This window comes from Zosterops lateralis, assembly GCF_965231275.1.
Source record: "Zosterops lateralis genome assembly, chromosome: W".
NCBI classification, from domain to species: Eukaryota; Metazoa; Chordata; class Aves; order Passeriformes; family Zosteropidae; genus Zosterops; species Zosterops lateralis.
The window spans coordinates 1,102,618-1,112,588 of NC_139801.1; the positions used below are offsets into that span (position 1 = coordinate 1,102,618).

Consider the following 9,971-nt stretch of genomic DNA (forward strand, 5'->3'; position numbering starts at 1 on the left):
AGATTAAATAAATTAGCCTGGAAAGCAACCTGAAGAGATGCTCATTCTCCATTTCTTTGAGCACAGCCTGCTCCGCTCTGGACACTACCCCCGCCACGTAAGCAGAGTCGGTCACCAAGTTGATTGGCTCCGAGAACTTCTCAAAAGCTCTCACCACTGCAGCTAGTTCAGCCACTTGGGGTGATCCCTCCACAAACTCAACCTCAGCTTCCCAAAGCTGCATTTGTGGTTTTCTCCATGTCATCACCGACTTGTGAGAAGCCCCAGATGCATCCGTGTACAATGTGAGAGCCTTGAGTGGTCTCCGACTCCTCACGAGGAATGAGGTGGAATTCCTCATTGAACAACTTGTGGGATGGGGCATGGACTGATATTTGTCCCCTGTAGCTGTCCAGAGATAACTGGAGACTGGCATTGCCCTGAAGCAAATGCTCAAACATCTCTTTGGTCAATCTCTCAGTAGAGTTCCTTCCCTCCTCAGAAAGTTTGACTGGGAGGTGGATGCATGCAAAATCACAACTCGCCAATTCACACAGTCTCACCCTGGCCTTCTGAATCAGCTGAGCTATCAATTCTTGTGGCTCTGTGATGGTCTTGGATCTTTGGTGAGAGAGGAAGACCCACTCTATGATCAAGAGCGAATCTCTCTGCTCCTCGATCCATTGAGAAATCAAACCATACAAATGTGGCAGCTTTCCTAGAACAATGAAATGGAAAGGCATGTTTGGCTCACATCGATGAGCCTGTCTCTCTGACAAGGCCTTCTGTACCTTTTCGATTGCCATCTTTGCCTCTGGGGTCAGTTCCCTGGGAGAAACCAGCTCTCTCTCTCCCTTCAATAAATTGAAAAGGGGGGCTAGATCCTCATTTGTGAGGCCTAGCCAGGGTCTTACCCAATTCAAAGACCCACACAAGGAGTGGAGATCTGCTAGGGTTTTGAGATTGCACTGAATTTCCAATTTCTGCAGAACAACGGTCCTTGCAGTGATTTCCAAGCCCAGGTACTTCCAAGGTGGCATCCTTTGTACTTTATCTTCCTGCAATTGAAATCCAGCAGAGGTTAAAACCTTAACCACTAGGTCAAGTGTGTGTTGAGTATTGAGTCATTGGGGGCACACACAAGGAGATCATCCACATAATGCAAGATTATTGTGTCATTTCTCTCAGCACGCGCTGGAGACAGCAATGAGGATACAAATTGTTGGCATATGAAAGGACTCACTTTAAGACCTTGTGGTAAAACTTTCCAGTGATAGCATTTCATTGGGGCTTCCCGGTTAAGAGAGGGAACCGAGAATGCAAATCTTGGGGCATCTTCTGGGTGTAGAGTAATTTGGAAAAAACAATCTTTGATATCTAGAACAGCCAATTTCCAGTCTCGAGGAAGCATTGTTGGAGTAGGCATCCCTGGTTGGAGGGGTCCCATGTCCTCTATAACTTTGTTTATTTCTCTGAGATCATGGAGAAGTCTCCACTTGTCTTTCCCCGGTTTCTTTATCACGAAAACTGGAGAATTCCAAGGGCTTGTTGTCTCTTCTATGTGTCCTTGAGCTAATTGCTCCTCCACGAGTTCCTCAAGCGCCTTAAGCTTCTGTTTGCTTAGCGGCCACTGTGCTACCCACTTTGGGGTATTATCCAACCATGTTAACTTTTGGGTAGGGCGCTCCACAGTGGCTATTTTCAAAAGTCCTGGAGTGTCTTGGGAATGACCAACTGGACTCCCCATTGGGACATGGTGTCTCTCCCCCACAGGGGGGCCTTGTAGTCAGCAACAAAGGGACGGACGCTTGCCAATTTTCCATCAGGTCCCTCAATTTGCACTATGTTTTTTGAAATTTTTGCCAATGCAATTCCTCCTATGCCCTGAAGTTTGCCCGCTACAGGTTGCAATTCCCAATGTGATGGCCACATGGTCTTAGGTATAACCGTGACATCTGCGGCCGTGTCTAACACGCCGTCCACTTGGAGGCGCTCTGAGCCATGGGCTATGTTACATGCCATAGAGGGTCTATCTTCTCCCACCACCTCCGCCCAGTAGACCTCTGATGATTTACCATCTGCTGTGATCTCTGCTGGAACGGGAATGGCCTGGGCAAGAATTTGCCCCTCTGCCAGGTAGAATGGTGGATGCATGCAACATGCCAACAGCATCAGACTTGTTATCTTTCCCTTAATGGTCATAGGTGCTATCTCAATCTGTAGGGGTGTGTGTGCTGTGTCCCCAATAACAAAATACTCACTGTCCAGTCCCATGTGGTAAACCATCAGGTCCTGTGAGGTGTTTGACAGGTCCACTGTAACAACAGTCCAATCTGTAGACCTGAAATGAAAACCTTTGGTAGTCACGAGCCTTATTCGGCCTCGCAGCTGCCAAACCTTGTTAGTTGAGCATTTGGCATTTTTATTTTTCTGCATCCCCACACCGTGTGTCCCTTCCTCCCCCTTTTTTTTAAAGAGAGAGGCTTTAGTCAGTGTGGGTCCCGCCATATTTGTATCTTTGCGCGTAAGGATATTAACTGCGGGGTCGTGCTGTGGACTCAGTTTTTTTGCTTGTTGACCTTCTTCTGCTTCTGGTTCTGTGGGCAGGCTCTGGCGAAGTGTCCAGGCTTCTTGCAGCGAAGGCAGATGATGCGCTGCAGTTGTTCTGATGACAATGGTTGTTTCTTTGGTCCTGGCCCTGCAGCTGCTGCAGTTTTTGGCTGTGCCAGTCCTGCATTCCTTTCAGGTGCATTGAAAAATTCTGCTTTTCTGGTGCATGCTTCTATCATATGTGCAAGGGTGGGAGCTGGCTCCAGCGGAAGACTGAGGATAATTCTACGACATGTCTCATTGGCATTCCTCTGAGCCATCTCTTTTATCAATTCAGCCTGCACCATTGGGTCTTGGACCTGTCTTTCCACCTGAGTCCGTAGCCGATCAAGAAACTGTAAGAAAGGCTCAGAAGGAGACTGGGTTACATTGACATAGCTGCCTTTAACTTCAGTTGTTGGTAACTGGTAAAAGGTTTTCTCTGCAGCATTACAGATCTTATCTAAAATTGACTTGGGTAATAATCGGGTTTGTTGTTCTGGGCTGTAAAAGGCACCCTCACCACAGAGATGGTCATGAATTATATCATAGCCATTGTTGTCTTTGGTTTCACCAGGTGTTTGGTAGATCTCCTGTAATACTGTATATAAAGTTCGTTTCCACCTATTTTCCCAAAGATCAAATTCTGAGGGCGTTATAAGGCATCTGAATAAATCTTTTATATCAGCTGGTACCAATTCATTAGAATTTAAGGTTGTCCTCATAAAGCCTTTAAATATTTCACTAGATCTCCCAAATTCCCTTTGTATTTTGCAGATCTCTTTTTTATCTTGGTAGGATATCAGCTGATAAGTTCTCTTAGTATTTCTCCTTCCAAGATAAACTACTGGTGTCACAGATGGGATGCTGTCATCCACATTGGTTTGAGTTGTTAGAACTTCTGCAGTTCTTTCACTGCCCAGGGAAGCAGGAGGTATCTGGTGTCCCACCCCCTGGGGTCTGGCAAGGGACAGCCTCCCTCCCCCTTCCCGGGGGCTCAGAGGAAGCTGCTCCTGTCCCGCTGCCGCAGGGGAATTCCACCCCCCACCGGGGCTGCAGGCTGAGGGCCACTCCCCTCTGTCCCTGCCGGGGCTGCGGGCTGGGGGCCCGCCTCCGTTGCTGTAGTTACTAGGAGGGAGGGGTGGACAGTGGGAAGAAGAGTTAGACAGGGCAGGCAAATGTATGCAAGGATTAGATAAGGGATGTGTAGTAGGGACAGAAAAGATAGGAAAGGAGGGGTTCTGGGGAGGGGGACCAAACATGTGGCCATTGTTCCCCTCCATGTGTCTCTGAGGGTGAGTCAGCAGTTCTGTGCTGATATGGTCTATACTGGAGTTCTGTTTCTCGGAGGGGGGTTGGAGCCCCTCCCGGTCAGCCACAGAGGAGTTTGGAAAAAAAGGAGTGTTATTTGGAGCATTTTTCTCTGGCTTACTGCTGCTCTCTGCTTCCAGCACCTTTTTTCTGGCTTGTAGAAATATTGGAATTAACAAAGAAGCTTTCTTATCACCATTTTCAACTTTTAAAGTTAGTATTTGCCCAATATTATCCCAAAATGAAACAGACTTGAAATCCTGCAAATCAGAATCTGGAAATTCAGTGGTTAGCCAGTGGACAAATGTTATTAGTAGTTTCTTAGGTATTTTAACATCTGATAGAATATTTCTAAGGTGTTTAAATATGCTCTTCTGAGGGACAGATAGTCGGACGCCCATGTCTTGATGTTTTAAATGCTATTTGTCCAAAATATCTCCCTCCTGACACGAGAGAAACACAGCACAAAGTTCCCACCCTGGCTCTCTGCCGAGAGAACAGAATCGGGCGGGGAGGGCACCTGCGGTCTCAGACAGCGTCAGCGCCGCTTCCCGCCGGCTCCGTGGGCGCGGGGGGGTCCCCAGACGTCCTAATCTGGCCTCAGGGACCCGCTCTGTGCTGGAAAAACTTGGGAAACGCGGTGGGTGCCAGTTGAGGTCACCCCGCTGCTGCGGAGCCCACCGGCCGGCAAAGACGCGACGGAAAAAAAAAAAAAAAACAAACCGCGATTCTTTCAAGGAGGGGTCTGCAGGGTCCTAGCTTCCTCAGACCGCCGCCTTCCACGATCTACTGGTAAGAAAACTCCACTCCGCTAGGACTTCTACCCGGGTTCACGGTGGGGTCTTACCTGTCCCGTGCATCGTGGGACTGTGTCAGGAGTTCTCGTCCGGGGACCGCTCGCGTGGCGTGTCACGAGTTCCCGGCCCCTTCCCCCAAGCATCCACAGCCGTGCAACATGGCTGGGAGAGTGTAGGGGGTAGTTGAACCGCTTAAAGGCTTCTAAGACTACTCAGAAGAGGCCTCCAGCCACTGCATGGGCTTTTAATATTTCATAAAAACCGACGTTAAGCGCCAACTGATATATTCCCTCTCCTGCCCTCCTCCCAGGGGCTCAGCTAGTTCAGTTATTAGGAGGATTTGGAGAGAATTATATCAAGGACGAGGCGAGATATCTCAGAAGAGGCCCTTTCCCCAGGACATTTGTCCCAGGCGTTTATTCTTCGAGTTTCCAGGGGGGAAAGAGGGCGTACAAAGGAAGGGGAGACAATTTATAGCCTCCCAGCTCAGAGAAGAGATAGCTGGACCACGGCCAATGGGGTCAAAGAAGGAAGTAAGGGTCATTCTAAGTGGTCAGGGAATCCAGGGGGTCAGGAGGGAGAAACCATTTCCCTAGAGAATTACAACACTCCTTAGCAGCCCGGGTATGTGAACTGAAAAAAGAAACACCTACCACAAGAAGCCCATCTAGAATCAATGTTGCCCCAGTCTCTCAGAACTCCAGACAGTACAGGAATGATGATATGACTGATCCTCTTGAAGGGACCTCAGAAACATACGTACAGAAGGAGAACAATGTGTGCCATGATCAGGAATAGGGGGCCCTGCCTCTAGCCAGGAAGAGGAAAGGGACAATCAGATCTACTGGACTGTGTGGATCCGATGGCCTGGCACATCTGATCCACAAGAATATACGGCGTTGGTTGACACTGAGGCCCAATGTACCATGATGCCATCAAGGTATGTAGGAACAGAATCCATCTCTATTTCTGGGGTGACAGGAGGGTCCCAGGAACTGACTGTATTAGAGATTGAAGTGAGTTTAACTAGGAACGAGTGGCAAAAACACCCCATCGTGACTGGCCCAGAGGCCCCATGCATTCTCAGCATAGACTATCTCTGGAATGGATCTTTCAAAAACCCAAAAGTGAAGCCAGGGATACCGATAATAAGAGAGGGTTGAACTGAAACAAACGTAGGTCTGACCACTATGGTTAATCCTACGAAGTCCATTTATTAAGTGCAGTGCAGCAACTTATATACTATTCTACATTGTTTATACATGTAACAACTTTTTCATTGGCACACAGCAGAGGAAAGAATGTAAACACACATTGTTTGGTTTACCCTTAAGGTGGCTAACACCTGCATACTAACGATTCTATTCAATGACCTTCAACACCCTATTATCTTTCCCAAACACCTTAATATCTAATTCTAACTGGGCCACGGCTAACTGAGAATTTTTTGCTGTGTCACAGGCCTTGGGCCCCAACTAGGCCTCCATTAGGCCTCAGTTAGGGTAGTTCAAGAAGGTCTAAATACACATCATGCCCTCCTTTCCTGAGGAAATCCGTAACAAAAAAGGATATCATTGGGCTTTTGGGATAGCCGCAGTTAAGAAAGAAGACATCAGACGGTTGAATATTTTGCCTGGTCTCTCAAATGACCCCTCTGCTGTAGGACTGCTGAGAGTCGAAGAACAACAGGTACCAACCGCCACAACAACAGTACACCGCCGCCAATACCGGACTAACAGAGACTCTGTGATTCCCATACATGAGATGATTCGTACACTGGAGAGCCAAGGGGTGGTCAGTAAGACTCATTCACCTTTCAACAGCCCAATATGGCCTGTGCATAAGTCCAGTGGAGAATGGAGACTGACAGTGGATTACCATGGCCTGAATGAAGTCACACCACCACTGAACGCTGCCATGCCAGACATGTTAGAGCTTCAATATGAGCTGGAGTCCAAGGCAGCAAAGTGGTATGAGACCATTGACATTGCCAATGCCTTCTTCTCCATTCCTTTGGCAGCAGAGTGCAGGCCCCAGTTTGCTTTCACCGGGAGGGGCGTGCAGTGCACCTGGAACCAACTGCCCCAGGGGTGGAAACACAGCCCCACCATCTGCCATGGACTGATCCAGGCTGCACTGGAGAAGGGTGAGGCTCCAGAACATCTGCAGTACATCGATGACATCATCGTATGGGAGAACACCCCAGGAGAGGTCTTTGAAAAAGAAGAGAAGATTATCCAAATTCTGTTGAAAGCTGGTTTTGCCATTAAACAAAGTAAGGTTAAGGGACCGGCTCAAGAAATCCAGTTCCTAGGAGTCAAGTGGCAAGATGGATGTCGCCAAATCCCCAGAGAGATAATAAACAAGAACACTGCCATGTCCCCACCTACCAACAAGAAGGAAACACAAGCTTTCCTAGGCGCCATAGGCTTTTGGAGGATGCACATTCCTGAGTACAGTCAGATTGTGAGCCCTCTCTATCTGGTTACCCACAAGAAGAACGATTTCCACTGGGGCCCTGAACAGCAACAAGCCTTTGTTCAGATCAAACAAGAGATTGCTCACACAGTAGCCCTTGGCCCAGTCAGGACGGGACCAGATGTGAAGAATGTGCTTTACTCTGCAGCCGGGAACAACGGTCTGTCCTGGAGCCTGTGGCAGAAGGTGCCTGGGGAGACTCGAGGCTGACCATTGGGATTCTGGAGCCGAAGTTACAGAGGCTCCAAAGCCAACTACACTCCCACAGAGAAGGAGATCTTGGCCGCCTATGAAGGAGTTCAAGCTGCCTCAGAAGTGATTGGCACTGAAACACAGCTGCTTTTGGCACCCTGATTACCAGTGCTGGAGTGGATGTTTAAGGGAAAGGTTCCCTCCACGCATCACGCCACTGACATCACATGGAGCAAATGGATTGCTCTCATTACACAGCGAGCTTGTATTGGAAACCCAAATCGCCCTGGGATTCTGGAAGTTATAACAAACTGGCCGGAAGGTGAGACTTTTGGATTATCATCTGAAGAAGAAGAAAAGCAAGTAACACATGCCGAGGAAGCCCCACCATATAATGAGCTACCGGAGACTGAAAGACGATATGCTCTCTTCACTGATGGCTCCTGCCGAATTGTAGGTGCTAACCGAAAATAAAAAGCTGCAGTTTGGAGCCCCACACGACAAGTTGCACAGGCTACCGAGGGACAAGGTGGGTCAAGTCAGGTTGCAGAGCTTAAAGCTGTCCAGCTGGCTTTGGATATTGCTGAACGAGAGAAATGGCCGAGGCTCTATCTCTACACTGACTCATGGATGGTAGCTAATGCTCTGTGGGGATGGCTGAATTGCTGGAAAAAGGCCAACTGGCAGCGCAGAAAAAAACCCATCTGGGCCGCTGACATTTGGCAGGACATCGCTGCCCGAGTAGAGAGACTGACCGTGAAGGTTTGACACGTGGACGCGCATGTACCCAAGAGCCGGGCTAATGAGCATTGCAACAACGAGCAGGTGGACAAAGCTGCCAAGGTGAAAGTATCACAGGTGGATCTAGACTGGCAGAACAAGGGAGAACTGTTCTTAGCTCGTTGGGCCCATGATGCCTCTGGTCATCAGGGAAGAGATGCGACATACCGATGGGCCCGTGTCCGAGGGGTGGACCTTACTATGGACAGCATCTCACAAGTCATCCACAACTGTGAGACCTGCACTGCAATCAAACAGGCCAAGCGAGTGAAGCCTCTGTGGTATGGTGGACGATGGCTGAAGTACAGGTATGGGGAAGCCTGGCAAATTGACTACATTACCCTTCCCCAAACCCGCCAAAGAAAGCGCTACGTGCTGACCATGGTGGAAGCCACCACTGGATGGCTGGAAACCTACCCTGTGCCTCATGCCACTGCCCGGAACACCATCCTGGGCCTGGAAAAACAAGTCCTGTGGAGACACGGCACCCCTGAGAGAATTGAGTCGGACAATGGGACCCATTTCAAAAACAGCCTTATAAACACCTGGGCTAGAGAACATGGTATTGAATGGATATATCACATTCCTTATCACGCACCAGCTGCCGGAAAAGTTGAACGGTGCAATAGACTACTAAAGACTGCCCTGAAGGCACTTGGCGGGAGGACCTTCAAGAATTGAGAAATGAACTTAGCCAAAGCTACTTGGATAGTCAACACCCGAGGGTCTAAGAGTCGAGGTGGTCCTGCCCAGTCTGAACCCTTGCACACAGTGGATAAAGATAAAGTCCCTGCAGTGCATATAAAAGGTATTTTAAGGAAGACTGTTTAGATTTATCCCACCTCAGGAAAAGGCAGACCCATCCATGGGATTGTCTTTGCTCAAGGACCTGGTCACACTTGGTGGGTAATGCAGAAAGATGGGGAAACCCATTGTGTACCACTAGGAGACTTAATTTTAAGTGAGAACAGTGTGTAACATTTTATTCTCTATGTGTATGCATATCTCTGTAAGAATGCATTGATTTGGATATGATGTAGATGGTAATAGAATAAGGGGTGGATTATGTCCTGGGTTGTAGTATAGGATGTACGCAAAGTATTTATTCGCAAAGTATTTATTCTATCACCATCTTCATGAACTGTTAAACCAAGTGGGGCAGTGTTCTTCCCAGGCGCCCTGCCTTTGGGCTATCTTCTGCTAATGGCCCATCAACACCTTGCCCGTGACTCACAGGTAACTCCCTCCAGGAGTTATCTCTGTTTAATGGGCCATCAAGGACCCACTTCACAACTCATCAACCCATTGTGAGATGCTCCGCCCAGGGGGAGGAGCCAAGCATTCTTACCTGGATATAATCTGGGATTTGGGACAGTACAAGCAGCCCTTACCTACTGGATTCCCAGAGGACCAGAGCTACCAGACCTTTCTACAGGATCACTACTTTAGGAAGACCACCTCAGCTGGACTGCTTCCACCATCCTGCTCAAGTTGTATTCTGACTGTCAGTAGTCCTTTGTGTTATTGCATCTATTTTATTTTATTTTTACCTTTTTACCTTTCTTCTTATTAAATTGTATCTCTGACTTGGAGCCTCTCACTCATTTTGCTTTCAAACCACAACACTCAGCCACTCCTCATAAGGCTTACCCTCCAGACCCTTCACCATCCTCGTGGCCCTCCTTGGACGCTCTCCAATAGCTTTATTTCCTTCCTTTATTGTAGCTCCCAAAACTGCACACAATATTCAAGGTGAGGTCTTGTCAGCACAGAGTAGAGTGAGGCAATGTTACTGATTTCCTCAGGGCAGGAGGTCATGATTTATATCAGGACTTTGAACTACCC

The 9,971-nt window shown here is 48.3% G+C and overlaps 1 long non-coding RNA gene across 1 annotated transcript; it reads right to left on the bottom strand.

Moving 5' to 3' along the window:
- Positions 1–911: 911 nt before the first annotated feature.
- LOC310922301 lies at positions 912–4,768 on the bottom strand. Its single transcript, XR_014592390.1, has 3 exons — positions 4,727–4,768; positions 2,241–2,320; positions 912–1,037 (listed from the first exon to the last, which is right to left on the bottom strand). It is a non-coding gene; the product is annotated as an uncharacterized lncRNA (long non-coding RNA).
- Between the last annotated feature and the right edge of the window lie 5,203 nt (positions 4,769–9,971).